The following is a 19,256-nucleotide window of genomic DNA, read 5'->3' as shown; positions in this document are numbered from 1 at the left end:
TGAGAAGTGGCTCTAGCCCACGTTAGTACGTCATTCCTCTCTGGCAGTGCCCAGCAGAAAGCACAGAGGCAGAGACATAGGGATGGTCCGAGGCAAAGGTTTTATAGAGCAAGCTTCAGCGGAAGATCTCTCGAGACCCTCACTGCTCTGACCTAATTGAGAGTTTTGTAAGCCCACTGCAAAGGGTGACATTGCAAACAGAATTATGGGACGAGCAGACCTAAAGCCACTTATTGGCTATATTTCTGCATAAGGTGTGCATGAATTAAAACTGAAAAAAGCATACGTAAATATAGATTTAAAAGGTCCAGATTCGTCTCGCTTGATGTGTCTGTCTTCTTTGACTTCCGTTCATAGTGTTGTGCCGATTTACAGGTGTTCACAGTGTGTGTAACTGTATCTAAATTCCAAAATCCTGAAAAAGGCTTGGAATGAAATTATTCAGAGCTACTTTAAGGCTAAAATGCTTAATTTTTAACCAAAGAATCAAAGAGTCGAAGAGTAACCTGCTGCAGTACAACCTTTACAATTTTGTTACATGAGTCAGTCAAAGATCGTCAACTTGGTACCTTCCAAATTAAAAATGAAATGAATGTGTCATCATTGAAAGAAAAAAAAAGCCACGAGAAACTTGGCAACCCTGGAGCCCCATTAGCAGCCTTTTCAGTTACTGAAACCAGAAGTGTGTGTGGTGTGTACTTCCTGGGTAACCACACACGAAATAGGCGAGAGGTACTTAGGCTGCTGCTCACGCGTGTGGATCGATCCTGTGTGATTCCTACGCCCTGAATGAAAACTATCATTCGATGCAAGCAAAGCTTTCTGCCATTTGGGTTGTGATTTCTCTCAACCCAAAATACATAACCTTGAGCTGAATAATCAATGTTTTCCTTTAAAGTTACCTATTAATATGATCTATTATAGAATGATTTTAAGTAGACTTGAAAGGATTAATCATGACATGAATTGGAGTACTAAATTTCTCCTCTCGCCTCCCCTCTTTATTTGCAAATACCAATTGCTACCTATCGATATTATGGAAAGCAGAGCTCTCCTGGGTGATATGTAGCTTTCTTCTCAGTTGAATGTACAGCCCTGTTCTGCAGGATGTACAGCCCTATTCTGCCTTGGTACCCTTTAATAATGAAAGATACAGGAAATGATAGTCACTAACTGACTGAATGTAGGACTCTCAGTGTCCATCGTTTTTAATAGGTTAGACAGCACCCATCTTAAAAAAAAAGTAGAAGTTCTTTTACAAGTAAAAAACTAGAGGCATTACTGCTAAAGTGGAATATAAGAAAAAGATGTCTAATGCAAAATCTATTTAAAATTTTGGGGGAAGCGCTAAGCAAAACAATTTTTAAAAGGAATATAAAATGATACAAGCTGGATGTTGAGAAACAAAACCCAGCTTTATTTTAATGACCTCCCTAAATAAACCAAGGTAGGCAAATATTAAATGACTGAAATGTAACTTTCCAACAAGTTAGCAAGATAATATACACAAACCAGTGCTTTCCTGGAGACTAGTAGTAACAAGATAAAAGTAAAATAACAGTTTTCACTCGTAAGCATCAACAGTATATCAACAGGTAGAAATATACTTTATCCATGATCTGAGAGGTAAATTTGAGAGCTTGGTAACCAGAATTATGAGTTCTGGAGCCAAGACAGCATGATAAAAATACCAGCTTTGTCACTCATTGGCTATGTGATATGAAGTCGTTTAATATGAAAAACCATCGAACTGCCTTGGATCCCTATCTGCAAAATGGAAATAATGATAATGCCAATGCCATAGGGTCATGGTGAGAATGCAATTAGTTAGTATTTGTAAAGCATTTAAACAGTGCCTACAAGGTGGTCCATACTCTGTAAAGATTACTTATATTAACAATATAAAACTTTAATGAAGAATATAAATAAACAATTGAATAAAGAATAATCATAACACTGGATAGGAAGACTTAGCGTTCAGTACTGTCAGTCTTCCCCAAATTAATCTGTAGATTTCATCCAAATCTGAGCCCAATCTCAAGAGGTTTTATAATGAAAGAGGAGCATGGTGGTTATATAGGGTATGAGTTCTAGAATCAGGGGCTCCTTCTTTAATGGTTCTAATCTTTATTCTCCTAATCTGTAAAGTAGAAATAACAACGAAGTGTTCCTCATGTGATTAAGCTTGATTATCCATGTCAGTAAAGCCTCTGACCCAGTGCCTGATCCAGGGAAAGCAATTCACAAGTAATAGTTGGCTGTTATTAATGTCTTTGGGGGAAAAGTGTTTTACTAAATAAATAATTGTGCCGGAGTGGAAAAGTAATTTTTTTTAACTAAAGGAAAGGAGGGAGAGGGGTGATGACTCAGGGGGATTGTTCTAGACGAGAGAATGTGTTCTTCTTCAGCAGGGAGAATGTGGTGGCACCGGCTCAACCATGAGAAGGTGATCAGAGCTGAAGATAAAGCGTCTAAACAGATGACAGTGATAATGTGCAGTACCCCAGTAAGATCTGCCCTGTACCAGTACTCCCTGGACCATTTTACATGTAAATTAACCACAACACTGAAAGAGAGTGACTGTTGTTACCCCCGAATTACAGAGGCTCAGGGAGGGTAAGTGAGCTGCCCCAAGTCTAGTGAGGGTGCTGGATCTGGGCAGCTGGCGGTGGAGTCCGCAGCCTTCTCCACCACACCAGGAGATTTTACTATGTGGTAGAGTTGAAACTTTAGATCGTGGGAGAATATTGAAAGAATTCGATACATAGTGCCAGGGTAACTAACCCCCTGGGAATATATATATATATATGTTTACTTTCTAGGGAAAGAAATTCCAGGTTCATTAAAGATTTCAATATGCTAAATAAATCTAAATAAACTTGGGAGAAATAATCATTCCAAAGTGTAGCAAGGTGTAAAGCTGAACCCAGGTGGGTCTGCAGATCCCTCTTCTCAAAAATGAATGGGTCAGTGGCTTCATTGGCATCAATTAGCAAGAACCGATAAGCTTGGAGAAAGGCACTTTTGAGAAAGATGTTTGTGCAGCCATCCCTACAAGGTGACAGCTGAGGCATGGTGATTCCCAGGGCAGGACAAAACTGCCAGCCTTGGTGGCCTGTGTATGGAGAGAAAAACCCAGGCAGAGTCTGATTCCACCCAGTTCAGTGCATCTCAGTGATAGCACCTGCTGCGTGCACTGTGTAGTGTTGCAAATACCGTGTGGAAAGCAGTCAGTGCTTTCTCTGCCCTCCTGGAGCCAGTTTACAGTTAACTGCGAGAGACAAACAAATCGTAAGAAATGATAATGCAGGGTGCTACGTGCTATGATAGAAGTTCAGGGTGCTGGAGGATGATCAATTCAGATTTAGCGCTTACAGAAGATTTCCCAGAGAAAACAGTATCTGAGCTAAGATCTGAAGGTTAAGGAAGATGCAGCCAAGCATGCCAGCTCCTCTTCCTGGGTCTGTTTGTGAACACAGCTATATTTTATCCAGGTAGTGAAGACAGAAACCTGGACTTTTAAGGAAGTAGGCAAATAACAGCGTATAGGCCCAGAATCAGGAGCAAGAGTGCCTGGATGTGGACAACTGAGATATCAAGCAAGCAGCTAGTGATGGAAAACACGTGAGGAGAGACTGTCAAGGGACAGAAGGAAGAGTTGGCACAGCCCTCGTGCAGCTCCCTGGGGCTCCCCAGCAGTTCTGGACCAGACAGAGAAACCCAGAAAGTCTAGTTAGAAAGGGAAGAAAAGCATACAGAAGAGTGAGGTGTCCTGGAAACCAGAGGAAGATGGTTTCGGTCGTACAGGGGAGGTGAAGTCAGAGCATCACTGCTGAGCAGAAAGCTGGTGTGGCGTGCAGAGGGGCTCACGTGGAGGCCAGGCTGCAGTGGGGGGAGTGGGCCAGCGACCAGGGACTCAGAAGTGCTGGGGGGAGAGGTGAGGTTGGGTTGCCCGCGGCGTGGCTTCTCAGGACCGGCAGTCTGTGCAGTTGGGCTATTTTTTCCAGCAGGAATCATTGAGTTGGAACTCAGACATGGAGAAGGCAGACAGCCTCATTGGATGTTTTGCCAGACTAGTAATAAAAGGAAAATGGACAAAGGAGTTAGAGGTCCTTGAGGAAAGCTGGCGGAGGTTTTTAGTGCAGCCTGGAGTTCATCTGAGGAGCGACGGGAGTGAGGAGCCCTAGAGATCACTGGACGGGCAGAAGCGGTGACGGGAGCGGGGAGGCCACCACGGGTCGAGTGGCCCACGAGTATAGGAGTGATTTTACTAGACATAATGGACTGGAAGTGCCGGAAGAATAGAAGGCTGAAGTGGAATAGAAGACAGGACAGGAGAAGGCTGATTTTACGAGGATGCCCTTGGCTGTGATTTGGGCACACACTGCGCTGCTCTGGCGTCCAGGAGATACCGGGAGGCAGATCAGAGAGATGGTCAGTTCTAAGGAGGAGAGCACCCCAGGTGCGTGGGGGCCGAAGAGAGCCCAAGTGTCACCAGCTTTGTGAGCACCGAAGGACAGCACCCGGGACCAGGGTGCACCTTCTGCACCCGAGGTTTGGCTGCAGTAGGAGGTCAGCCAGGTTAGGGACGCTCACTCTGCTCAGACATCCCCGGGAAGGCGGCTCAGCGGCTTGTCCTGCTGGTGCTCAGGAAGCCTGAGGTGGGGGAGAATATTCTCACCTTAGCATATCGGAACACCCCCAAAGATAAACTGAACCAAAAAAAATGTTACTAAATATTGAATAAACAAAATTGGGTCCCAGGAAGTAGAATGCCAAAAATTTTCATGCATCTTTTGTGCAATATGAACTGAAGATCGTCTGAAAATATGTGTCACAAGTTTTAAATACGCACATAAATAGTTTCACTGCTAGACATTTATTCTAAGAAAAATGTGCAGGCAAGCGAATGAGCCTCATACTTAAGAATATGTGTTTCAGGGTCTGTTTCAGGGAAATGGTTAAGGGAGGGCTGTAGAAACTGATGCCCGTGGATTTGGGTCTCAGCTTTGCCCTCTTCTGTTCTGATGACCTTGGGCAATTCCTCTAGCTCTCCCATTCTCAATTATCATTATCTGTAAAATGGATGCATTAGTAGTGATGACTCAGAAAGTTTTGAGGAGAACTTTGATTATAGACGTAAAATTCTGAACACAGAAGCTGGGACATCACTTAGTAAGTGCTCAGTTGATTGTAATCATGCTTGAAAAAAAAAAAAAGCAGAGTGGGAGGAGAGGAGAGAACTGAGAAAAGGGAGGGAAGGGAAAGAAAGGGACAACAAGAAATCCTTCAGGGCTAACTGGTGAAATAAAATATAGTGTATTGATAAATACTGTATTATGCATTTATGCATATGGACAAGAAGAGTTGTGGAAAATAGGGCTTTTTCATTTTCCAAAAGCAGATTATGAAACTAAACAAATAGTATTATATCCTATTTTTTAAAAATTTGAACACTGTTAATTTTTATAAAATGATAAGTACAGGTACATATGAAGTTTTACTGTGTTATTTTCATAGGATGTGGTAAGTATTTTCTTCCTAATATTATTTTTCTGAATATTTTATAGTAATGAGGTAATACTTAGATGATCAGTAAGCACAGTAAATTTTTATTTTTCTATTTCTGAAAAGAAAAGAAAAATTACAATTGAACATGTAATACAGAAGACGTGTCTGGAAGGGCTGTTGACCGTTTCTTAATCATTGCACTGAGCGAGTCCCTGTACAATGATTATTGACATCTTCAGGTATCTCAAGAAAGAATGGTTAAGACTTGGTTTAATTTCACAGAAATAACTACAGAAAATGATTTTAGTGTCTCTTTTCAAAAGTGCTGTGAAGGTGAGCAAAATTCCAGGGGTATCGTTTTGCGTTATGGACACCTGTGCCCTACTCCAGGGGGCCATGATGTGATAAATATGTGGAAGGAGTCATTATAGTTTGCAGTTTGTATATCAGAGAAGATTAATAATTTGTTTCTTGATGGTTTTACAACAAGAAGGTTTCTTGCCATCGAACTAAATCACTTCTCTCATACCTCTACTTGAAAGAAGTATCCATTAAAATGAGTTTGGCGAATCTCTTAATATTTATCCTCAGTTTGATTTAAAGGTGACGGGTATCAGTTGTCTAACTTTACTCATGAAGGGGCAGTGCAGTGGTGGGCAATCATGACTGATTTCCTCTGTTATTATGTATTTATAAAACCAGCAGAATTTAAAAAAAAAGGCGAGGGCATTTCTGGATACCACTCACACAATTTAATTGTCTCTGTAGTTAGAAGTATCGATTACTGTTGTTTACGTGTTCTAGATAGTTAAAGCAAGAAAATAAGTTACTTTATTGCCGTACAGATTACACAAAGTGACTCGCTGGTATCCACGTCCCATATCTGGCGTCACGTGTTCGCGTCCACTTTTCGCATCCTGTTACCTGGGTTGTTCTCACTTCTTATTTATCCATTTATTGATTGAACTATTAACGACCCTTTCCCACTGTGGAGAAGACGGCCGGAAGTAATACAGTTGGCCTCTAGACTAAGGAATTCTCTTGTACTTTGTGCACTGAATATTTAAGTAACAAAACCAAGGGCTGCATCCAGTCACTGGCTTCCTTGTGTATTTGACACCTGGAGGGGCTCATTTTTTAACTTTCTCTTCTCTAGACAAAAAGTTATTTTCAATGACAATTATGAAGTCAAATGAATAATAATGATCAGAGGAAAGGTGAAACTGAAATTTTCTTTGATTGTACTTAGTATATATATTCAGGCTGGGAAAAACAAAGAAATGTAACATAAAAATGAAGTTAGTAATTGCTTCGTATTTCCTAGTTACATGAGTGCATTTTTGAGGAGAAAATTAGAAAAGAAACATGTTACTTTTTGGTGTTTCATAGTAATAAATAACATTACACTTTAATAAGAAGTTATAATAACACAAGCAGAAGAAGAATTTACAAGTAATTTTCTCAAGTTACTATTGTAAACTAGTAAAATAGTCCATGTGTGAACTGAAATTTGCACAGACACACACAAAATTATACTTATGGTTTGCAATCTGTTTTGTTGTTTTAAATTTGAAACACAAGTCAGATGCCAGAGCCTTACATAGACTGTAACTCAGAGATCGGTTTGTTTGCTTTTATCATCACTGTACTCGCCTGACTTTGACTGTGAAGGCAGGACCCTGTAGGACCACAAGGATTGGAGACACAAACTGCATCCAAAACAAGTTCAAACAATCCTAGGTCATTGCAAACTTACCCCTGCAATGAATCCATGCAGCTGAGTCCCCAGCTTGTAGGGGCTGACTAATAGCAGGAAGTTACATTATATGTAATACACACAGTTAACCACAGCCATTATTTAGAACTTAGACCAAAAGATAATTTAGGGGATGAGGAGTATTTTATCTGTGACATTACTCCAAGTTGCTGGCACGTGATGTAAAAGAAAAGCACAGTGAATTCCAGATGGTTTATTATTATCATTAAATTCTCCACAGATGAAGTGCACCCTTATTGCCTGCACCTGGGCACTCTGTCCCCAAGGTCCCACCCATGGGAACCCTGCTTCCTCTTCCATTAGGACCTGACGGTGATGGCCAGCCTCCTATCACTTCTTGGCTGCCCCAGCTCTGCCCACCTTGCTGAGCTCCACTGCAGGCCTGGGCACACCAGTTTTGCTTAACCTCAGGGCCTTTGCACTACTCTTTCCTCTGCCTGGAAAGCTCATCCCTCAGAAGTCCACATGACTGGCTTCCTTACCTCCAACTCTTAGGCCAGTGTCACTGTCCCTAGGACACCACTTTGACTATCCTGTTTTCACTTGCAGCCTCCCTATCTCCTATCCCCTCTTCTACCATTCTTTTTTTTTTTTTAAATACACGAGTAGTGTCTTCCAACAGAATATATAATTTGTTATAATAATCATTATTTACTTTCTGCCTCCATCTGCTAGAATCTGAATTCCATGAGCTCAGGGTTTTTTGTGGTTTCATCACTGATGTCCAAACACCTGGACAGCATCTGACACACGATGATGCTCCAGCAGTCTCCGGTGAATAGCTACACCTTGACTTCACTATGTGTAATTGGGGTACACAGTTGTTTTCAAGTCTTTGTGTCTTTTTTTCACTTTTGAGACAAATTTTCCCTGATCTTCCATGTCAAGTACAATTTAATATCCACTGAGAAGAACCAACAGCAATTACCTTCAGCCTTATGAGAGAAAGATGTGACTATGTCGTGCCCCATAAAGAAAAGGGAGTGTAATGGAATCAATGAACAGCTTTATCATTTTAAACATGCGAATTATTTTATATTACCTAAATGAATTATTTCAAGAACCTTGTGAGTGGAGCAAAACAACAAAACAAAACATTTCTTTTTACTCTTGTTCTGAGAAGGAAACAGATGCCAAACGAGACTAAATGACTTTTCTAATAGGACCTGGACAGGCACAGTAGAACTGAGGTTGGAGGTGGGCTCGCCTTGTTCCTGGACCAGTGATGTTTGCAGCATCTGCACCGACCTCTCACGTTGTGCGCGTTAGAGCAGAATGTCGGAGAGCATGCAGACGTACCTCTCTGCTGACTGTTCTGTGAGAGAATCACACTGTTCAGTCATTTCACATGGAATCTGGAAAGGGAAGAATGGCTCACCTTCTCCAGAATCCAGCACCTGTGCTCAGAATGACCTCGAAGACGCGCATGGAGCCCTTGAGAAAAACCCCTGCCCAACGCCTTGAACTCCCCGTGCGTCTCACAGTAAACACTTGATTTTTTTTTTCTATCCCGCGTGAATGCGATGCTCAGTAAAAGGGAGGTACTGTTCAGGGTTGCACGTAGAGCTTGTGGCTCCGGCGTGTCTCGCTCCACTGACCAGCAGGATGGAGTTGCCTCATTAACCCTTTATCTCACCACTGTTTGTCAGAGGTGATCGGGCTCTTTTTTCCTTCAGAAGTTCTGTTCAACAGAATGACTTTGATAAATGGAAACAATTGTTTTTCACCCAGTGATGTCTGGGTAGATAAGAAGCCTTAAAAATGCATTTTTTTTTAAATGTAATGATAGTAATTGCTGGCAGAGTGATCCCTTATTATGTACAAGACTCTATGCTCTCAAGGCCTGTATCTCTCCTGCCACATTCATGCAGGAGTTTAATGAGGAAGGTGTAGCCCTGTCCTTTTATGCGGCCAGGGATGCCAGGCATGGGGAATTCAGACCTTAATATGGGGGGTTGTTGAGGTTTGAACCCAGATATGTGACTCCAAATTCTATCTTTTCACCATTATTTACAGTTATAAAGGTACGCTTTTTTTCCCCTTGTAGTGTGACACTGTTTATTTATAGATAACTGCATATCAATATTAAATGCGAGGGATTCAAACTTAGTCTGTTGCATACATAAGGGATTGTTAATTGCTAAGGAAATGTCCATGGTTTTTGCAAAGGTATAGTGATTCTGTTCATTAAGTGAGTCTTAAATAAACCTTGATATCACTAATGATGAAAAGAGACAGTCTGTGACTCCACATAATTTATGTGCATAATAAAGTCACCATTGGCATGCAATTACTTAGGTTTTTTTACCTTCTAGTTTGCAATTTGTGCCCAAGAATTGCTTGTGAAATGATTTTTTTTTTCTGTTACATACTGAAGAAATTATATCACTAGAGCAGTCAGATAATTTGAGAGAAGCATGCGTCTTGTAATACGTTTTCTGAACAAGGAGATTTCGCCTTCAGGTTTGTTTGTCCTTTCAACCTGCAACAGGACCTGAGAGATTCTCCACTGTCAAGGCAGCCCTTGAGTTTTGTCTTTTGTTGAAGCAACGTGTAGTATCTTAGGTAATAACTAATTCAAGACTCTATTGAGAGAGATCTGAACTTTAATCAGTTTCTCTTCAGTTCCCATGCTGAGAAAAAGAAAATGTGTTCTGCGAAACCTTAGGTCTATTAAATGCTCCGAGGGAAAACAGATCCCATGGTTAAGTGATTTGGGGAAATGGTACCTATGGCAGCGCTTTCTTGGAGGTGATTAAGGAGCATTAGCCTATTAGAGATTCCAGTACATTTAAGTTTGCTCTCTTAGAACTTTTCATACTATTGAGCAATGGATTTTTGGTGTGTGTAACAATTACTAATATCCAGTGGAACTAGAGATAATTATGGTAATACTGTGTTAAAGCCAGGATGCTGTCACAGCGAGCCTATTATTTAAGTTCAGGGTATTCTTTTGGGCTACAAGACAGATGATGTTTTAAAGCACTTAAGGACTGACTAAGTATTGTATAATCCGTGCTTCTCAAGCTTGACAATCTGCCTGAATCACCTTGTGAACTTGCTAATGTAGACTGATTGAGTAGCCTGTGGTGGGACTCGAGTTCCTAAGAAGCTCCTAGAAAAGCGCAGAGCTGCCGGTATAAGGACAACACTCTGAGCGGCGAGAACTCAGATCAGGGCTCTCACCCCTGGCTTCTGATGTTTCGGACGTCCTTGCCGTGTGTGCTGTCCTGTGCTTTGCAGGATGTTCAGTGGCGTTGCTGGCCTCTCCCCCTAGATGACTATGTGTGGCACCGGGCAGCACCTCCTCGCCCCAGTTTGAACTATCAAAGACATCCCTCAACATCATCAGATACTCCTTGGAGGCAGAACTGCTCCCTTTGGAAAGCCACTGATGAAGACGGTTTGTACTGAGATGTCCTGTCTCTTTGAGTTCTCAAGTTAGTTCTTTTCAGTTCCAATGGAAATGATTGGCCAAAACCAGGAGGATAGTTGAACTGTGCTCAATTATGGAATGCTTTTTTATGAAGCAGTAAGAATCTAGCTAGCCTTGTTCCGAAATTGGGGTTACTAGAAAGAGAGTAGTGGGCACCCATGTTCTGTTCAGTTATAGACACAGCTGGTGTGCACGTAATGACTTTTTTCCGGGGAACATATTTGTAATTCAAAGGGACACTCTAGAATTGGAGAATTAAATGGGATTCAGAAAAATTCAGGGCTTGTGCTGAGCTAACAATGAGAATTAAGGCATCCAGTCTGTTGCTGGAGTAGCAGTTGTGCCTTAGACTAGTGCTGGTGCTGCTTGCTAATTTTTTTTGAATTGACAGTAGAATTAAGGCATAAATAAAAGATTAGGAAACATAATATAAAATACCAAAGATAAGCGTTGCTAGCTTTCTGAGGGACTGGATTGTCTAGCGACAGAACCCTTGGCAGAACTTTTAGGAATGGATTACTTAGTCTGGAGGCATATTCTTTTTAAAAAATTTTTTTACTATCATTTTTTAAATTGAAGTATAGTTGGCTTCCAATATTGTGTTAGTTTCAGGTATATGTATATATATATTCTTTCTTTGATTCTTTTCCATTATAGTTTATTACAAGCTGTTGACTGTAGTTCCCTGTGCTGTACAGTAGGACTTTGTTGTTTATCTATTTTATATACAGTAGTTTCTATTTGCTAATCCTGAACTCGTAATTTAGCCCTCACCTCTCCCCCTTTTCCACTTTGGTAAGCATAAGTTTGCTTTCTATGTCTGTGAGTCTCTTCCTATTCTGTAAATAAGTTCATTTGTACTATTTTTTAGATTTCACATATAAGTGGTATCACATGTTATTTGTCTTTCTCTGTCTGACTTCACTTGATACGATGATCTTTAGGTCCATCCATGTTGCTGCAGTGGCATTCTTTGATTCTTTTTAATGGCTGAGTAGTATTCTATCATTTATATATACCACAGCTACTTTCTCCAGTCATCTGTTGATAGACATGTAGATTGCTTCCACATTTTGGTGGAATAAATAGTGCCACTATGAACAATGGGGTACATGTATCTTTTCGAATTAGAACTTTCATCTTTCCTGGATATGTGTCTGGGAGGAGTATTGCTGGATCACATGGTAACTAGTTTTTTAAGGAACGGGAGGCATATTCTTTATAGGTCCATAGAGAAGAGATATGCCATAGCCAAGCCTGGACGTGAGCCATTAATCTCCAGGAGGGGCAAAACAGCATCCCCTCATCTAATCTAAAGTTCTCAGAATATATTAACAAAACTTTTAAAAGTCTGGAACTAATTCATTTTAATTAAAAAAAAAGAGAGAGAGAGAATGGGAGAGGCTATTATCTTTTTCCATTAAAATCAAAGACTTTGGAGACCAGTTCTTTACATTAGGTTTTACTGAAAACTTGTTATAAGGTATTACTTTTCTTAAGCAGATTAACCTATATCCTTCTATATGTTGCTTCTCTGGGCCCCAATGTCTTTACCTAAAAGGTGAGGCTTTCGATTAGATAATCTCTAATGTCTCCTCCAGTTTCAGGATAATATGTTTTGGTAACTTTTGAATGGAGAAAGGAGAAACCAAAGTAGGTTTGGAAAATGAATCATAGATAATAATTAGAAAAAAAAAAACCCCAAAACGTGTGTATTTTATTAACAGTTATTATTTGGTGAATAGATGGTTGGGCTGGTCTTTAACATATATCGTTTTTTATATCGTTAGCAGAATATAAAGGTCATTATTGTAATTTTCAAAATAAGGGCTGAGACATTCGTGTGAGTTAGAAATGGATACTGTGGAATATTGGTGTGTGCCAATTTGGAGTAGGTCGTTCTGATGCTAAAGAGCTGGAATTCTATACTAAGAGATTTTCATATACAACTAAGAAGCATTTCAAATAAGAGCAACTTGTCTCAAAAATTTGAAGGAAAGGTAGTTGGGGGAAAATTAAGAGCTAGGTATTGATATGCATATTCTCAAGATGAAAATATTTCTGACGCACATTATGTTTGAGCCAAAGCCAACTTTTCAACTGCTTTGGGCATCTGCATTCATTTTTTCAAGGGAGCTGTTAGCAAGACAGTCTTTTAATATATCTCTATACCCCTGAGTTGTGTGTTCTACTAGAATGGTTCATTGGCAAGAACTCAGTCTACTCGGGGACATACACTTTTCCTCTATTAGTTATTTAAACATTCAGAGGGCACTTAGAAATATTTAAAAAAGAAAATAAGTGTATATTTTCCAAGGTCATGATTGTATTTTGAAGGTGTTGTTTTTCTTTTAAAACTTTACAGTTCGGAAATGAAATGGCTGTCTTGTTATTCTGAAATTGCCATCTATTTGAGGTAGTGACTACTTTTTCTCCCAGTAGCCCTTTCTTCCCGCATGGTTTTCTGGATCATGATATGATTTATTCCTTGTGCAATCTGCCTGCACCTTGGAACCCAGAGAAATAAATTCTAAATGCATAAAAGTCCATGTGAGGAATTGCCTCCAACTTCCAAACGGAAGGTCATTGCTTAATATTTATGTGGTCTCCCCTGTGCTTTCTTCATGCTCCGTTCAGCACCAATGTGCAAGTCTTAAGCTTGCTCTCTGCGTGTATTGATAAATAGATCTGCTCCAAATGGTTGCACTCCAGCAGGTTGCCAAGATAACACAGTTGATCATGTTTCAGAAGTGTCTTCCAAACTCGAACATTGGACCTGATTTTCTTTGATTAAGATAGTTCCACTTTTTCAAGTGGTAGAGATTGCTTGCCTGGTTGTACTGGAGGGTGGGAAATAAGCAGGAGGGAAGTAGAAATAACTCACTGAAGGTTGCCTGCATGATCACAACTGCCTCTTATTGGTGTATATGAGTCATTTGCACAACTTCTCCCACCCCAGGTCTATATTCTCTTTCTGGTAAAAATTTTATTTCCATAGTTACTGAGGACAGGAAATCTCTGCTATAACCTCTATCTGGGTGGATATGGCAAAGCGGCATACTCCTTCACAAAAATTACTTCCTGCTTTAATAGATATTTCAGCCCAGAACAGGAGGAAGGGGAAGACAAAGCTGATATTTCCTTTAGAATGATCCTGGGGCAAAAATAGGTTTGAAACTGGCAGTAGTTACAGCTACAGAATATTCCATAGCTAACTTTATAAAACAGTTTGTGTGCACGTATGTGTGTGTGTTTCATTTCCACTGGAAGCGTAATATACAGGCCAAATGGGTTATATATCAATGGATCATTTGTAGTGTTGATTTAGGGGGCAGGTTTTTCTCAGTTTTTCTTTCATCTCCTCTAAAACTCCATTCAAGTGATAGTAGAATCATGAATGCATTGGGATTAAACTATTGATGCTGAAAGGGCTTTAAAACATGAAGAATTTTAACACATTTCTAGAAGACCTCAAGTTAATGGAGGAGCTTTGATTTATGATGTAAAGTAAAGGAAAGAGGAATTCAGAGCCCAGGCAGGAAAAGCTGGTTAGTGTAGAGGACTAGGGAGGGCTGGGAGCTGATCTGCTGACAGAACCCAGAGATGCTCCCGGTCCCAGGCAGCAGGTCTGCAAGGCAAGACTGAAAAGGACTCCGGAAACAAGGGGTTAAAAAAAATAGCCTATCTACCACGTAAGAAGAGAAAGTACGCGCTCTCCTATGAGGAGTGTAACGGGCTGATTTACTAAAGTACAGCCATAAAACCAAACAAACAAAAATGAATGTTAGAAATAAGATGTGCGTATTAGAGTTCTGAGATGTGGCTGAGGAGATGCGGTGATTTTGGAAAAGAATTTGGAGCAATTTGGAGAACTGTAGACATTAATAATAGAAATGTCCCTAACGTCCCTTCAGAAATGATGAAAGATCCATCCTGCCAATCTCAACTCTTAAAAAGCCTATGGAATTAGTTCAGTATTCAATAAACAAGCTTGTGGCGAGCCCCGTGTCTGCCCCTCCGTGCCCTGCCTCCCTCAGGCTTCCTCCCCGCTTTCGTTTCCCTCATGCTCAGGAGGTGACTTGAAGACTCCAGTTTCGCCCCTTCTGTCCAGTCATTACCCCTTTCTCAGGGGTGATGCCTTCTTTCTAAACGTAATGTTTAACCACACCTCCACTCTTTTCTGTCCATGTTCTTCTGAATCTTCGTAACCTATTACTTTTCAAATTGTTAATAACACTCGTCCCACTGCTCCATATTCTTTGCCTAAAAGCATGCCCAAATCATTGCTTCCATCCTAGATTTATGGGGAAGAAATCTGACCCTTTTCCCCCCTCTTTCCAAGCTGTCCTTCCCTTGCTGTCACCATCAGATGCCTTGAAAGGGTACTGTATGCTCTTTGCCTCTTGTTCCTCATTTCCTATTGATCTTTCAACCAACTGGCTAAGTCTTCTGCCCACAATATGGCATTAAAATTGCCCTAAAGGTCGTGAGCTTCAGGTTGCCAAGATAGTAGCCTCTTTTGGTTTCTTAACCTATTGACATCTTCATAGCATGTGATGCTCTGGGCCGCGCACGTAGGAAACTGTTTTCATCCTGAATTTTCTAGCACCGGTTTTCTTGTTCCCTTTTCTAAAATTCTTCTTATTTCAATCACTGGCTCATTTTCTCCCATTTTTCCCTTAAATATTGCAATGCCCTGGACATTGTTTTTAATAACTTAATACAACTACAAAGTTATGGAATCAGACTGGAATGTGTTAAGAAAGTCCGTATCCAACAGAAAAGGGGGCTATGAAGAATTTCAGTGCTAACCGGATACATGCAAGTTTATTTCTAGGCTTTCAATTCTATCCCACTGATCTATGTTTCTGTCAAGTTTTTCTATTCATTACTGTAAATGGAACATTTAAATCTCCAACTAAAACTGCAGACTTTTCCATATCTTCCTTTAATTCTGTCCGTTTTTGCCTTGTGTATTTTGGGGTTCAGTAGTCTCATTGTATGTATGACATCTTCTGGTTGGATTGACCCTTTTATTATTAAAAAAAATCCCTCTTTATCTTTAGTAAAATTTTTTTGTTTGAAGTTTATTTTGTCTAATATTGAAATAGCCATTCAGGTCCTCTCTTATTTTTTTTTTTTCCTGTTTGCACAGTATACCTTTTCCCATCCATTTATTTTCAATCTGTTTATTTCTTTGAATCTAAAGGGTGTCTTCTCTGGATAGCATACAGTTAGACGTTGTGTTTTTTGTGGGATTTTTTTCTTGTTGTCCAGTATGACAGTCTGTGCTTTTGATTGGATGATTTAATTCATATGCGTCAATGTTTGCAGTAGTTGAATTTATGTCTGCCATTCTTTTTGTTGTCTGTATGTCTCATATCTTTTTTGGTTCCTCTATTCACCTTCTTGTTTTCTCTTGAATTGAGTGAATATTTTCTAGTGTAGTATTTTAACCCTTTTAATGCTTTTTAACTACATTTGTTCATTGTTTTCTTAGTGCAGTTGTCCCACAAGGAATTGGTTCCAAGATATCAAACCCACAAATGCTCAAGTCCCTTGTGTAAAACGGGGCTTGCATATAACCTATGCGTATTCTGCTGTACGCTTTAAGCCATCTCTAGATTACTTACATTGCCTTGTACAATGTAAGTACAATGTAAATGTTGTAAATACAATGTAAGTGCCATGTAAATATTTGCTAGTGCACAGCCAGTATAAGTTTTGCTTTTGGGAAAACTTTTCTGGAATTTTTCCCCCAAATATTTTCAATCCGGTTGGTTGAATCTACTGATGTGGAATCCGTGGATATGGAGGGCTGACTATGGCTGCCTAAGGGCCTCAATATACAAACTAATTTATCAGATTTATAGTAACTTAACTCCAGGGCGCTATAGAAAAGTTATCCTATGATGGCTTATTTCCTTCTTCCTATTTTTTGTGCTTTTATTGTTATAGTGTTACTTCTATCCGTGTTCCATTACAAAACCAAATACGTATCGTTACAATTGTACTTTGTATACCTTTGTGTCTTTAAAAGAAACTGAGAGGAGAAAGGAGATCAGGAATATATTTACAGAATTTTTTTAAACCATTTTTGGTTCTTTCCATTTCATTTGTTTCTGAGTATTCTGTTTATGGTCTGGTGTATTTTCTTAACCTAATCATGCTTTCCTCCCATCTACTTCCTTTGTGGCATTTTTGTTGAATGTATTTATATGGGCTACAGGAGGAATATTACAATGATATACACATATTGTTTTATTCAGTTGCTTTTAAAATTAGGTAAGAGATGAAAGGGGAAGAAATAAACATGTACCCTGTCTTTTGTAAGTCCAAACTACCTTGAAAGGTGCTCTTGGTTTTTTCATGCTGATTTCAGTTAATGTCTGGTGTCATATACTTGCAGCCTGAAGACGTTTCCTTAGTGCTTCCTGTAAGATGGGTGTGCTAGCAACAAATCCCTTGGTTTTTGTTTATTTAAGAATATATTTATTTCACCTTTCCTTAGAAAGATGGTTTTGCTGAATATAAGATTCTTGGCTGACAGTTTATTTTTCTGTCAGTACTTTGACTATTTCATCCCACCGATTTGTTGTCTTCACTGTTCCAGGGGAGAAATCAACTGTTCATTTTACTTGTGTTCCCTTGTGAATAAGGAGTCATTTTTCTTTATCTGCTTTCAAGATTTCTTACTGTCTTTTCAGCATTTTAACTATGGTGTGTCTGGGTGTGAATCTCTCTGTGTTTATCCTACTTGAAGCTTATCGAGCTTCCTGGATGTGTAGGTGAATGTTTCCTACTGAATTGGAGAAGTTTACCATCATTATTTATTTGATTTTTTTCTTCTATCTCTTTCTCTCTTATCCTGCTGGTACTCCTTTTACACTTTTATATGTATAGTGGAATCATAATGTGTGCCACCTTCCCTTAGGCTCTGTTCAGTTTTCTTCCTTTCGTCTCAGATTTTCAGGCTGCATAATTTCTATTGTTCCATCTTCAAGTTTACTGCATTTTTCGGTGGCCAACTAAGACCTACCGTGGATCCTCTCTAGTGAATTTTTCATTTTAGTTACTGTACTTTTCGACTCCAGAACTTCTACTTGGTTCGCTCTGATAATTTCTATCTATTGATATTCTGTGTTTGATTAGTCATTGTTCACACATTCCTTTTATTCTTTAAACATGGTTTTCTTTAGTTCTCTGGACATATTTATAATAACTGCTTTGAAATCTTTGTCTGCTAAGCCTACTGTCTGGGCCCCTTCAACAGCACTTTCTAATGTCTGAGTTTTTTTTTTTTTTTTTTTTTTTTGTCCTTTTTATGGGTCATGCTTTCCCATTTCTTTGTATGTCTCTTAACTTTTTGGTTGAAACCATGACATTTTAGAAAGTATAGATAATATATAGCAGAAATTCTAAATACTGATCCCTTCTCCAGCACACATGCCTGGGCTTGTTGTTCTGTTTGCTCATTTATTTTTCAGTAACCTGGCTGGACTGGTTCCGTGGGGTCTGTTTTCCCTGGTCAGCACCTGATGATGTTCCCCAAAGGGTCCATCCTTGGGCATATCCACAGGCTCACTCCATGCCCTCCCCCACTGCATGGTTGGCTTCGGTTTAGCCAGGCTCTCTTTCACTGTCTCATTCTTTGATCTCCTGGACCTTTGAGATTTACTGCAATCCCTGGACCTGTCTTCATAGCTGTCTCTTTCCTGGATTCTCTCTTGGTAAACTTCTAGCTGCTCTGCCATGTCATTAATTGCTAGCATGCATGCAGCTGCTAGCCTTCTCTTACTTGCTTGCCACTAAGATCTTCATTGTTTTCAATAAATCCTTAGTCTTGAAATTCCCTCTGCTCCATTTCAAATTCATTCGGTCACATTAGGGAGAGAACTGGAGCTCTCTGTCCTTATACCTTGCTGCCCCCTTTGTGCAGAGCATCTGCACCACTGCTCTGGAGGTGGGGGCCAGGACATGGCTCACTTTTTGGGGGGCAACACTCCTGCTCTGTGAGCAGGGTACTGAGCTGGGATGGTAGTTCCTGGTCTTCTCAGCTTGCCTCTCTGGGCATGGAACCATCTCCTTATAAGCAAGCTAGGGGAAGACCAGTTAGAGCCAAGGATTGTCAGCTTGCTGCAGCTGAGACAGAGCTTCCACTGTATAAATTGGGCTGGGGGAGAGATGACTGCTCTAGACCTCACAGCCACGTGGCCTGAAATAGAGCTTCTGCAAGATGGAGCTGCAGGGGAGACGTAGTGCTGGGAGATTGCCCTTCTTGAGAAGAAACTACAGCCCTAGACCTGGGGGTGCTGAGAGAGGGAACCCTGCCTACTTGTTCCAGCCACTCAGAGTGGAGCTCTCATCCCATTTCCCAGCAAGGAGGGGAGTGCGCTATGGTTCAAATGCCACAGACTCTCTTCTTTCCAAGATTTAGTTGATTATCTTGAGTAAAAAGTTCTCCATTTGTTGTACGCCTTTAAAATAATTTCCAGAGACTTTAAATGGTTGTTGCTTTCTTTAAAAGTCAAT

At 40.1% G+C, this 19,256-nt stretch overlaps 1 protein-coding gene across 3 annotated transcripts in view; it reads left to right on the top strand.

The window, feature by feature from the left end:
- Positions 1-19,256, top strand: part of CTNND2 (catenin delta 2) — an 886,119-nt gene that overhangs the window by 224,842 nt on the left and 642,021 nt on the right. The window lies entirely within an intron of this gene.

Source organism: Camelus dromedarius, chromosome 3, assembly GCF_036321535.1.
Source record: "Camelus dromedarius isolate mCamDro1 chromosome 3, mCamDro1.pat, whole genome shotgun sequence".
Lineage (NCBI taxonomy): Eukaryota > Metazoa > Chordata > Mammalia > Artiodactyla > Camelidae > Camelus > Camelus dromedarius.
This window is presented reverse-complemented; position numbering and strand designations above follow the sequence as displayed.